Below are 12,415 nucleotides of genomic sequence, written 5' to 3'. Positions count from 1 at the left end.
GTTGACTTCAGGCCAGTTTGGATACAGATTATTTCCCCACCGGTTGGTTACTGCCCTCCTCCATCTCATTCATGTAAGGTACTCACGTGAGCTGTATCAAAACTCACATACACAAGAGAAAGGACTCTGACAGTTTTAAGGACCTGGTAGGTAAAGTTCAGTTCCCCCTATCCAAGGGTATCACAAATGTGCGCTGGATAAAATCAGTCACACGTGGGTTTGCTATGCTGATGCTATGTGAGTGTTTTTAGAAAGCCTTATTGGAACACAATTTCTGCCCAGCTGGGATCAGAACCAAATTTCACTAACACTCATTCAGAGTAATCAAGTTTTATATTTCTTTCCTGAAAGGGTAATCACTCTTTCTGCAATTAGCAAGCCTGCTGCATAAATGGAAAATCACCTGGGGGAGGGTGTTTCAAGTGCATTCACTTCGCATTCCACTTCAGCCTACCTTGGGCACGGTACTGGGCCTTGAATGAACAGACAGGGGAGGGTGCGTTGAAAACAAGGGCTAGCAATAGTTGAGATCACAGTGAGCTGCTCTTTAATCCTTACTGTGGGAAGTCACTTTGGCTAATGATGCTGAATTTGTCACAACTAAATGGACATAAATACACCAGCACCATTGGTGGTTGCCATTGGGAGGGTTGGGCAGGGGGGCTTGGATGCCCTGCACCTAGCAGAGGCTGCTGCCTTGTTACTTGAATTTGCCTAAGGATAGTTAATAGGGAGAAGCACATGTGGAACCCCTTTCTCCATCAACAGGAGCCAAGGGTGGCTGTTAACTTACACGTCTCACTTACATGACCACAGACAGATGAGGTAAAGCCAGGTCAGCACATGATGACACAAAAGATTTTCTCCCTGCCCTGGAGATGTTGCAGACTGAGCTCACTGCACAGAAGTAATTCATTGTGCATACAGAGCAAAATGAAAGGAGATCAAATCCAGCATAACTACGAAAGCTCTGACATCTCCAGCTAATCCATATCTCTTCTAAAAATAACTGACTTCTTAAACCCAGAAGATGTGACGGAGCCAATCCAGCTGAGCGTCAGTAACTCATAAGGGGGCAAATCACTTGGGGACCAACGGGAACCTCTGCAGGAAGGACACAAAAAGCAAAATCACACACAAAGATGCACCCATACATGTACCCCATTGGCTGCCAATCCAGGGCATTGCTGCAGTACAGCCCCGTGCTAAGGAAATCAGCTTCATTGGAGTGGTACCTTCCATACCCAGGAGATCACGTATGCTTGTGCAACAGCGCATTTGAGGCCTTTCCCAGAAACACTGCATGCCATGGTGGTGTGCTGGAGAAATTCAAATGGGGTCAAGTGCATTGCAATGCCAGGGGGATCAGGAGAACAGAAACTTACTCTGTGAAAGAGTCACTGAGTTTAAATGGTTTCCCATAAACCTGAAACCCAGGTTTCAAGAAGCCTGTTCCCAGTAAACCTACCAGAGAGCAGCATTAGAACAGGCTGTAGGAAGGAAAGCAACCAAAAGGATGGGTCAAACAGAAAACTGATTTGACTCACACACTACTGAAGACATGAGATCAGTCTGGGTCTTTCTATGATACTCAGTAGGAATAACAGGGAAGATGGGAACACGGATATATACACACACAAAACAGCTGCTTTTCAGACAATGTTTGAAGTCCTGTCTACCACACCCCTAAGGTATCACTGCTATTTGTAAACAACAATCCAGCATATTTTAAGGGACTTAAAACATGTTGAGTTTCATTCAGATTTCAAATATTACAGGGTTGCAAATGGTTTCTTCTGCAGTAGCAGAAAACAAAATCCTAAAACTTCTATTCCACAATAAATACCCGGTCTTAAATCAGTGGGGTTGGAGCTGCCAGTGATTGCAACTACTGCTACTTACAACCCAAGGCTGGTTCATATTCCCCCCACAGCCCACCCCAGTACAAAGCAACCAATGTGATAATGGAACATAGAATGGTTGGAGTTTGGAAAGGACCTTAAGATCATCCAATTCCAACCCCCTGCCATGGGTAGGGACACCTCACATTAGCACCAAACAATAGCACGTTGCTTTGGGATGGGTAGGAGGGCTTTGGCACCAAACTAGGTGGCTTGTCCGCAAACACTTCAGTCACCAGCTTCAACATTCCTGATGCTACCATGTGCACCCGCTTCAGGTGGCAGCCTCCAGCCCCATTTGTCCGGTGCCGGAGTAGCTGGAACAGCTCATAGCCAGCCCTGGGGACTCTGGGGTAATCCTGCCTTGCCCAGCTTCGCTCCAGCATCTGAAGGGCAAGAGGGATGGGGTTTATTTAGTTGTTAATGTCGCAATGGCACAGGGAAGCACACTGGGGACCCTCTATCCAGGCCATTGTCTTACCTGGCCCAGGTGGTGCATCAATCCTTTTCTCAAAAACACAGAAAATTCCTTTTCTGATAAACGCTGGCCCAGTGGCCATCACTAAGGAAGATGGAACAGGTGAATAACCATCTCTGCCTGTTTTTACCCATCCTGACCACCTGCTTACCATTAAGGCCCTGGGTTCCCCCCCTTTCCAAGGACACCAGTGTGGACCCTGTCCTAGACAAAGCCCTAGCTTCTGTGCCACATGAGGCTGATGGAATGCTCAGTTACATGGGTCTGGAAGTGCCTGACCTCCACTGAAATCCTCTGCTTAGCTTCGTGTTTCCTCTTTCTCCTCCAAGACCCAGGTGTGCAGCCTGGGACAGCAGCATGGACAAGGGATGGGGGCAAGCCCCCAGTGGCAGCTTAACAGAGACACCAGACCTTTATCACATTAGGAGAAAACAAAGATATAAATCCCTTAAACTTCCTGAATGAACATAATGCCATTGAAAGAGCAATAATTGGAAAGGAAATCCCTGATAAGGAAAGAAACCCACCAAAGGAAAAGGGGCCTAATTTGGAGGCCTTGTCTGTGCTGTGTGTCACGGAGCACAGCAGCACCCTTTTTGATGGCAACATCTGGGGAACCTGACACTGAGGCCCAAAATAGTTAATTTTACTTAAGTGACTTTTAAACACACACGATCATTAGCTCTTCAGTCTGCGTGTCAGGACTGACTAGAGCTGCCACGATCCATTTGCTTTAAAGCAGCACTGAAGGCTTTTCTTCCCTTACACTTTGTTGGAATTGCACGGGTCCCAGCAAAATGATAGGCAGGGATTAGCTTTGTACAAACAATACAATTCTGATTCTTAAATCGGCACATGAAACAATTAGTTTTGTAGGATAAGGAATCTGTTGCAAATATACAGCAGTACACCCACACACCACCATCTGCTGCGGAGAATTAAATGTACAACTCACAAATGAAATCCTGCAAAGTTGGTGCAAAAAGGTCCTTGCTTGAATTTAAACAAGGCTGTGGAAACCTGCAAACACATTGCGAAAGATCATGAAAACAATAACAAATTTTTCCATCTGTGAGCCACTTCTAGCAGGGTTTTGCTTTTTTTTTTATGTATTGGTGTATTTGCAATCATCATTGCAGCTCACAGTGCAAGTTGTGTCTAAGGTGTGTTTGAGATCTTCTCCTGGCCAGGACGAAGTCACCCGCAGAGGGGCTCCCAGCAGGATCCATCCCATTACAGCAGGTTTTCTATGCTTAGGGGGCAAAAAAACACCCCAAAACCCACAAGAAATTCCTGGGTTTGAATATTTGGTTTAGCCACAATTTTTTAAAAAGTTGGCAAATCTGGCAATTGTTGTGGATGTTTTATTATTAGAATTATTAACAAACACTGTTCTGCTGAAGTGAGGAAAAATAAACATCAACAACTACTGCTGCCATGGGAAAACTCTTAACAACAAACAGATATCTGCATCCCTTTGACTCCCCTGAAGCCAAGTGTTCATTTTCTCACTTTGTCTCCTTGTTTTCTTCTAACATACCCTTTCAAATGTGCTTTGTTTTATGCCTAGTAGAAGCAGAGGATAGTAAGCCATGTTTGCTGATATTCTCTAGTGAGGAGATAGCAATGAAACTTCATAGCCAAGAAAGGCAATGAAGTCCCTTGACATGCCAGTAAAACACGTGGCTCTGTCTGAGCGTGCTGGAGCAGACTGAAAGCAAGCTCTTCATAGAGTTTCAGCCCCTGCCTTTTCCATGCTTAGCATTAACCCTCTGGACAGGTGGGACTATTGAGCACCCATTGGCAGCCATGGGCTGTAAATGATCCTAGGACCTGCTCCTCACACTCTCACCATTTTATACCTCAGAAAAGTAGTCTCTTGCAGCATTAGGGTGACTGAAGCCCTGCCAGTGATCCCTCAAATACAGATGCCCCTCTCTTACGTTTTTAAATAGGGTGCCAAGAAAAAGTGCTGTCTTTTTCTCTGGTTACTACTTCATTTTATCAGTAAAAGAGCTATAAACACAAACCACACACTTACAATGCTACCAAGCCTATCAGCATCTGGAATTTTACCTGCACATCCCCAAAACCAGAACCATGAGGGTACGCATGAAACACAAGGTACACATTCCTCTGCCACAGACCAAAATTGCGCTGGTTTGGTTTTCTTATGGATTTTAGCAGGGTTCTTTTAGAAAATGAGATTTCCTAAACCTTTTCCGAATGCACAGGTTTTTTAACATGTACTTATCCTCCCGCACACCTGGGAAGTACTCTCGGTACACACACACTGGGTATAATTTATGCTAAGGGCCTGTTACATGTTTAACTCTGATAAAGTGTATCTGTAATTAAGAAACGCAGCATCAGAGGTACAGCGTGCATGTAAATTTGCAGAAAGGGTTCTATCAACTGAACGAATGCCACTAAAGACTATTTAAAACCACAACCTAATCAGAAAGCTATGCATATATATGTATTTATATCAATATCACGAAACCCTTTGACATCCTCAGCACTGCTAACACTCTGACTAGAAGCCGACTTAACACAGCTGCCTTGGGCACGCTTGCATGCATAAAGAATCGAGTGACTTGATTAATCAGTTAAAGTTGCTGAATCATGGGCTTGCAGCCGTGCCTGTGAAGCCTTGGCTATCGACGGGAAACCATCAGCATGGGATTTAGATGAATTTCTATCACTTAAGATGGTCCACAGACCTGTGCAGCCCTTATCTTTGCCAGTGTTTTTACAAAGAATAGAATCTCTGTCCTGAAAAATGAGCCTTGTCAAAAGGGTCTAAGTGTGTGTATGAGAAGGGAGTCCAAAGGTAAGTGTCAAAAGGGAAGCAGATCTTGGAATAAGAGGTAGGAAAGCTGTGAGCAAGAAAACCCTGAATCCACTTGGAAGACACTTCCAACAAGCACAGTCTAAGGCTCCAGGCTGCATGGCCACACTGAGCAGCTGAAGGTGTATCCCAGCTTGAGCAAACCACATCTGAAATTCAGCAGCATCACCAAGGAAAGAGTAGGAAGAAATGAGGAACATGAACTGGTGGGAATGGAAAGCAAAAGCAAGCAGGCAGGCAGTCTATCTAACAGAAAACTGCAAAAAACAGAAGAGCATTTCTGGGCCTCTGGAGCATGAACTGCTTTGCCATGAGCTTTCAAAAGGCAGGGAGGCTAGGGGGAAAAGTGCTCTTCCTTAACACATAAAAATATTTTTTTCCAGAGAAAAGGTGAGTTTCCAAGGAATTCTTCATTTGACACTCACTGTAGAGGCTCTCTGCATGGCTCATCCTTCCCAGTATCCTGCAAGCATCACCTCTTCTCAGGAGGGCTGGAAACTCTGGGAGAAGAAACTTACTTCCTGTGTCAGGCTGTGCTTGAAGAGAAGACACAGGAAGCCTCAGAAACAAATCACTATACCTTACAGCAACCACATGGGAATGGTGCTTTTTGTCATTGAGTTCAACCCCTCCCATCCAGTGTTATTGGATGAATCCTTTGGTTGGGTCTTCAGTTGGGATTAACAACCACTGCTCCTCTGCAGGACACTGACCCAGCTGCTTTCTGTTAGGCAATCAAGGAAAGTTTGATTAAATAAATGTATTTATCCCACCTGCCCACACTTCCCAGCAGAACAAGGATGTGGTGGGGAGGAAAGGCCTTAGGGGAACACATCAGGCAGGAGAGGTGTCCCTGGAGGAGACTGTTCCTCAGTTGCTGGTGCCTTCTTGCCCAGCAGGTCATACCAGAGGGGACTGTGATTACACATTTGGCCAGTCCTCCCTGTCAGGCAGCTTTTGCTTTGCTTTTCCAGAGTGTGAGCAAAGTGTCCTTGAGTGAGTGTCTAGCATAAAAGGGAAAAGAGGGCAGCCTTGGTGCCAAACCTTTTAAGTTTCCTCCACAGCGTGACTCTGCTGCACTTGTAAATGATCATATTAACATATATTACAGGAGTTCATGTGCTAGTAATGGAAGAGATTGTCAAAGCAGAGTATCTTATCTATTAAAATAGCCAAGGTAATACTATCATGTCAGCTAAATTAAAAAGAAGATGCTGAATAGGTCATTCACTACCTAAAACCAGTGTATCTTTGGCTACACACATACATATTTCAGTATGAACTGACTATGTGAGCGTGTATTTGCAATATTAAAAGATAAAATACTGTTCTTTGCCATGTTATAAAATAAGTTTGTGCGATGGAACAGATTTTTAAAGCTAAGTTAAAACCTCTTGAGAATAAGAGGTTTATAATGGAAATGCTGACAGATTCCTAACTGTAGCACTGGGATCTCTCTTACTGTTATGACCAGATAAACCAACAAGGTAATGTAGTGTTCCAGCTCCAAGACACTAACACACTCCTTCTGGTCCTGGCTGCTGAGGGGAAGTTAAATACAACACTTAATGAAACTGCAGTGACTAACTACAGGGCTCGATGGTTGCCCTGCACCAGGGAAAGGCAAATTTCTCTGTGGGGAAGGTGTCTGAAGGGCAGATAGTGACTGGCTGGATCATGTGCAAGTGGTGGCTGGACCCTTCTGAAGTCTTCCTTAGCTGAAGTCAGATGGCTAAGGACAAGAAGCTGTAAGAATCAACCCCAGTCACTGCACACGTATCAGACCAAGAAATGAACAGAAATGCAGAGCACTTTGAACACCCCCACCACACCTCCACATGAGGGATGCTGAGGGCACGAGCAGTGCTCACAGAGGCTGGGGGACATAAACCTGCCATCCCTCCCCACAGAATTGCCCCAGAAGTCTTCAGTTTAGCAACTCAGGTGCCGGGGAATCCAACTCCACTCAGTGACAGCTAGAGGAAAGCTCAGGTGTGGATGAACTTTCAATCCTTGCCCTGTTTCCAGAGCCTTTCCCTGGCCTGAGAGGCAGGAGGTAGCGGCAGGGTTGTGCTAAGCCAGCATAGTTGTCCAAATAGAAGACAAAGCTGCCAGCAGCAGCAGTGCGATTCATGCCACGCTTTAACACCCAGAAAACTTTGCTCCTCCTTTGTGTGCCATGTATAAAATGACTGAGGCTGCTAGGAGGCGCGTGTGCTGCCTCTACCTACACATGAAATCCTGAGCAAACTTCCTGAGGTTGGTGGGCTGGTAGCACTGCCTACTGTCAAGACCGTCTGACATTTCCAATTACAAGACTCTACTTTCAGCTGCTTATAACTGTCATATTTTGAGCAGTAACTTGTCATTTTCCATCCTGGGCATCTGCCTCAGGCTGAATTTTTTTGGAAAGCTTCAGCCCAAACAATATAGCTATTCCCAAGGGCAAGGCCAGGGAACAATGCGCTGTTTTGCAATGGTAAAAGAGAAAAAGAACTGACATGCTCTTCTTTAAGATGCACCCTGGCTCCTCACAGTTTGGATAGGGGAGTAGAAATTTAGTCGACTTGTGACCTTTGTATTAAGGATGTGCCTCTTCGATACTGCTGTGAAAATCTGTGCAAGTGTGGCCGAGTGAAAGCGTTTGAAAACAATTCAATCCAAGTTCCTCTGCAAAGACTTTATTCAGTGGGAATCCTAAAACCATTGAGAACCCTGTCTTGCTGGGCTTGTCTTACCCTTCAGCTTGTCCAGAATGGAGTAGCCCCATCCCACCAACCCACAGCAAGGAGCAGCTAAATCCCTTTGCAGCACTCACCACAGCACAGGCTCACGGACTCACCACCACTTGCCACACCGCATACATGTTAATGCCTGGTTAAGGAATCAGAGCAAGATACCACCTGTAGTCACAGCTCCTCATCGCTATGATGTGGGTCCAAAGATCACCTGTTTCCTTGGCATTCAGACTACAAAGGGAATAAATCCAACCATGCTAGCACAGGAGAATGGAAACTTGGGCCAGGATCCTGGAGTAGCTGCAGCAATAAGGAGAGATAGGGACATTTAGACAATTCCCATGGGCTGAGTGAAGACAGTGGGACTGAGCAACAGTGCAGGTGTGGGAAGCCTGATGCTGAGCAGAGAAGGGGATTGAGCCTCAGGAAATTATCCCAGACCAGGAGGATTTGGATTATCTAGGCAAAGAGGTAGGCTGAGAAAAGGCGTAACTAGAACAAGGATGGAGGGGAATGGGCAAAGTGATTTGCACCCACCAGAGCTGCCAGCTTCCCAGGACTGGGAATGGGATCCAGGATCCTGAGTCTCACTGTCAAGAGGCTGCCAAAAAGAGCGCTGAGATCCCGTCATTCCCAGTTGGAAATGGCAGGCTTTACAGCTCCTAGCGCGGCGTGGCTCTTGCTGGGTTCACAGCCCGCCAGCAGGAGTTGCAGCTGGAAGCGCTCCGCACTCTGGAAATCAGATGCCAGAATGAACAGCACACATTTAGCAACCCCCTGCAAAATGTCTGGGTTAAACAGCCCCCCCAGGCTCGCAGAGCAGGCTTTTGGCAGGAGCCAAGTCTGCAAGGCACCATTCAGATGAACCAGGACAGCATCCCATGCCCAGCAGCATTCATCACAGCCCTCTCAACTCCTACAGCAAGCAAAGCAGGCACCAAAAAGCAGCATCCCTTACTAACGTGACCTCCTAATTCATCCTGAGCACCAGCCCCTCCTGCACCAAGCGTGGCAGAAAGAACATATGACACTAAAACTGCAATGCAATTTGCACGCACAAGTGATGCAGGCAGCTTCTGTTCTGGGATTCCCTAAATTTAAGTATAGGAATTTACAATCCTTCCTCATGTCTTCTGAATACAGAAATCGAGGAGAGAGAAAATGGAGGGTGTTTTCATTCTCAGAAGTTGTCTTTGAATGGTGCCTCCTGCCTTTACAGAAAGCTGATGTTTACTACTGTGATGCATTTAGTTTGAAACTCAGTTCATCTGCTGTAAGAAATTACTCAGACTATTAATTTTGGAAGCTGATGCTGAGAGATCATGAATGTTAAGAATTCTACTTATGTTGGGTCTGGGAAATTTAATGAATAAAAGAGACTTTTCATCAGCATCTCAAGCCATAATATTTTAATGCTATTGGCATTAATTAAAATATCTGGAATTTTTAAAGGAGCCTTCTCCTGCTTCCTTTGCATTTTTTACTTCTAGCATTAAAACACAAGCATAATTTTGCTAAAGCCACAGAAAAATGTTCTTTGTGGCTGATCATCTCGTTTATAATTGCATCATGGCAGGAACAGCCTTTCACTGATATCTTGTTTATGCTTCAAAAGTTTCCCCCTAATAACTTCATCTCCCTTCCCAAGGACCAGCAGGTCTGGATTTGTCTGCTGTGCAGGGCTGGGAAGATAAAAGTCCAGATGATTTGGCGTCGTAGAAGGGACTGAACTCTCAGTGTCTGATGAATGATACTATGCATCTCAGAAGGTAGTGATTCCCTCCTTTAGAGCTTAGGGGGGAAATCAGACTAACCTTTGAATTCACACTTCATCATCTTCCCCTGACATTTGTGCCTTTCTGCAGGACATCAGGGCTGCAGTTCTCGAGCAGTCCCAGGGGCTCAGCAGCAGCAGCAGCAGCCCTGCCTTTCTTTCCTACACCAACCAAAAGAGCAAATGCTCCATCAAAGAGGGGGGCACCTCCTCTTCCACAGGCAAGGTGGGTGCACACAGACCCAGTGCCATGACAAAAGCACTGACTTCTCAAAGGGGACACCGTTGCCCTGTGGGATGGGCAGATTGTGACTGTCTAGGTCTCTGCTGCTTATGCTGTGACCGGTGGCAGCAATGCTGAATGCAAAGGCTAGAGGTGGCTTTGGCATGACTCTGAGGTCTTGTGAAGTGGACTCCTTCCCTGACTTGAGAGTTCGGATGTGCTCAGAAAGATAAAAGGCTCTTTTTGTCTCTGATCTTAAGCTCACAGGTTTTTATTTGGATTTTTTTTTAAGTATCTAAATATACAGTCACTTGCTAGTTATTAATAGTGGGACCTCACCCTATTTGATGCTGTTCTCACTTCTTAGAGTGTCTAATTAAAGGAGGGACACAGGAACTGCCATGTGCTGCTCAGCCACTTGGCTCAATTGAGAAAATGGAGCCAGTGGGTTTTCCAGCTGCTGAAAGTAAGTGCCACAGATTGCCTCAGATGGAACCAGCGCTGTGCTGTTGTGTGGTCAGGGCAGGGTCAGGGGCAATGAAACATCAGGCACAGTGAAGAAGCTGCTGTGCCTTCAGAGGCACTTAAACAGGTATTTTCTCTTGAAAAGGACAAAATCATAGCTGCCTGAAAAGCAAAAATAGCATTTTGCAGTGGATGAGGGGAAGCAGAGCTTCCACAAGAACAGCAACGACAAGAAGAGGTTGCTTTTTATTTCCACCAAATTGGGCACAGTCTCTTCTGTCTCAGAGGTGCCTGGCACAAAACAAAGCCACTGCTGTTGGGATGCTGCACACCGGTGCGTTGCAGAAAAGAGGCAGGTCACTGCTTCCTGGCAGTGTGTTCTCCTCCACAGCTAATATGCCGATTCAGCAGGCTGCCAATCTTGCCTGTGCTTATTTCTGTGCTGGGCACAGCCAGGTGTCACACAGGTGAGGTTGCACACAGACATACAGGAGGCCCAGAGGGCTTTTATCTATTTTCTCCATGTGGCTGAAAGAGCACTCAAAGGCACCTGCTGATTTTGTATGTTCGGTGCCGCAGAGAAGGAAATCAATGTGGGAACTACAGATGGCTTCAGCGTTACAGGGTAATCCAGGCTGCTCTCCGATGGAAACAGAGCTGATTTACTCTTAATGGTTTAACTTTACTGACCATTGTAATCTGTTTCATTATTCAAAGGCAAACACTGAAAAATCATTTTGTGAACATGCCCCATTGTTTCAGGAGGAAGGAGGCGAGAACCATTTGTGTAGCATTTCAGACACTTGTTTTAGTGGCTTCACATGGCTTCAGGAGCCTTTTCGTCTCTCTGATATTGAGCTGTCCTTAGCAGGTCTCTTTTTTTTTTCCCTATACCTTGGGATCCAGCCTCATTTCCTTGTTTATTCTGCACTCCAGTGCTATCAGCCATCCTCAAGTGTTTGTCTCATCACCTTCAAGACTGCACCCCTACCCAGGAAAACAGTGAGGGACAAACCTTCTGCTCTCTGCAGGTTTTTCTCCCAATAAGCTTTAAAATGATGTTTGTTTGGCTCATATTCTTAGCTAGCTACAGACTCCCCACTGAGACCCCCTACCCTGTCAATTGCTGACTAATCGTGCCTGCAGCAAAAGTAATCCAAACTAGGGAGCTGTTCAGCAGCAGCAGAAGGATCCATTAAAACAGATTATGCTCTTTGCTCTGTTTCTGTACTTGTCCCGCGGGATCAGCCTGCCCAGGCGCTGCCCCAGGGCACACGCACCCAGTACTCTGCAGAGTCACCCTGGAGTGTCCCTTTGGCAGGTCTGCAAGGCTTATATAGCAAAGGGACAGGCACAGTTGGGGCCAGAGAGGTCTGTGCAGCGAGGGAGCTTGGCTGTGGGGTGATGCTTACAGGCAGGCTAGCCCAGGAAGCTGCTGTGATATATTTTAGCTTTCTTATCCTTGGCATACAGGCAGCAAAGCAGCTCTGTGTTTGATTTGACTGAGCCTCCCGCTGACACTTCAAGGGGAGCAAACACCTAGAGCATTCAGGCCCTAGGGAAAGAGAAAGTGCATAGTAGTGATACCCAGAGTTAATTCAGCCTTAAAACTCAGTGGCCACCCAGCATCAAGAAAGACCCCAGCCTGAGGCAAGGAGCAGGACTTCTTCAGGCCATTAGAACAAGCCCTTGGTATTTACATTCCTTCATTGTAGAGTAGCTTGGTTACAGGCCCTTCACTTCTCTTCATGGCATAAGGCCAGTCCTTGAGGGTTTCATTGCACCTTTGAAGACCCCATCTCCAGCTCAGCACCTTGCTTCCAGCATTGAATTCTGGAGGTACCGTGCCTCTGCCTCTCCACTAACTCTGCATCAGATGTGGACTCTGTGGCAAGGTCTGCTGCCCCGGCTGCTCTTGCTCCAACATTGTGACTACTGTTTCACCCTGAAGATGCCCATCTCTTTCCAAGGAAAGCTACCTGTGC

The sequence above is a fragment of the Neopsephotus bourkii genome, unplaced genomic scaffold, assembly GCF_033783945.1.
Source record: "Neopsephotus bourkii isolate Nb327-2 ecotype Australia unplaced genomic scaffold, CSIRO-AGI_Nbou_v1 NB_234, whole genome shotgun sequence".
NCBI lineage: Eukaryota > Metazoa > Chordata > Aves > Psittaciformes > Psittacidae > Neopsephotus > Neopsephotus bourkii.
The sequence above is the reverse complement of the archived record's forward strand: the minus strand, read 5'-3'. Positions refer to the sequence as shown.